Raw genomic sequence first — 225 nt, forward strand, 5'->3', positions numbered from 1 at the left:
GCTGATGACTCCACAACACTCAGCTTCAACAACACAACCTGCTGCTGATGACTCTACAACACTCAGCTTCAGTAACACAACCTGCTGAATGACTCCACAACACTCAGCTTCAGTAACACAACCTACTGCTGATGACTCTACAACACTCAGCTTCAGTAACACAACCTGCTGCTGTTGACTCCACAACACTCAGCTTCAGTAACACAACCTGCTGCTGATGACTCT

The 225-nt window shown here is 47.1% G+C and overlaps 1 long non-coding RNA gene across 1 annotated transcript in view; it reads right to left on the bottom strand.

Moving 5' to 3' along the window:
• Positions 1-6: 6 nt before the first annotated feature.
• LOC106512784 (uncharacterized) overlaps positions 7-225 on the bottom strand; it is a 1,428-nt gene continuing 1,209 nt past the window's right edge. The window contains exons 2-3 of the long non-coding RNA XR_001309722.1: positions 123-165; positions 7-81 (exon numbers count right to left, since the gene is read on the bottom strand). This is a non-coding gene — a long non-coding RNA (uncharacterized LOC106512784). The remainder of the gene's footprint in view (positions 82-122; positions 166-225) is intronic.

Source organism: Austrofundulus limnaeus, unplaced genomic scaffold, assembly GCF_001266775.1.
Source record: "Austrofundulus limnaeus strain Quisiro unplaced genomic scaffold, Austrofundulus_limnaeus-1.0 Scaffold13512, whole genome shotgun sequence".
In the NCBI taxonomy this organism is placed as follows: Eukaryota; Metazoa; Chordata; class Actinopteri; order Cyprinodontiformes; family Rivulidae; genus Austrofundulus; species Austrofundulus limnaeus.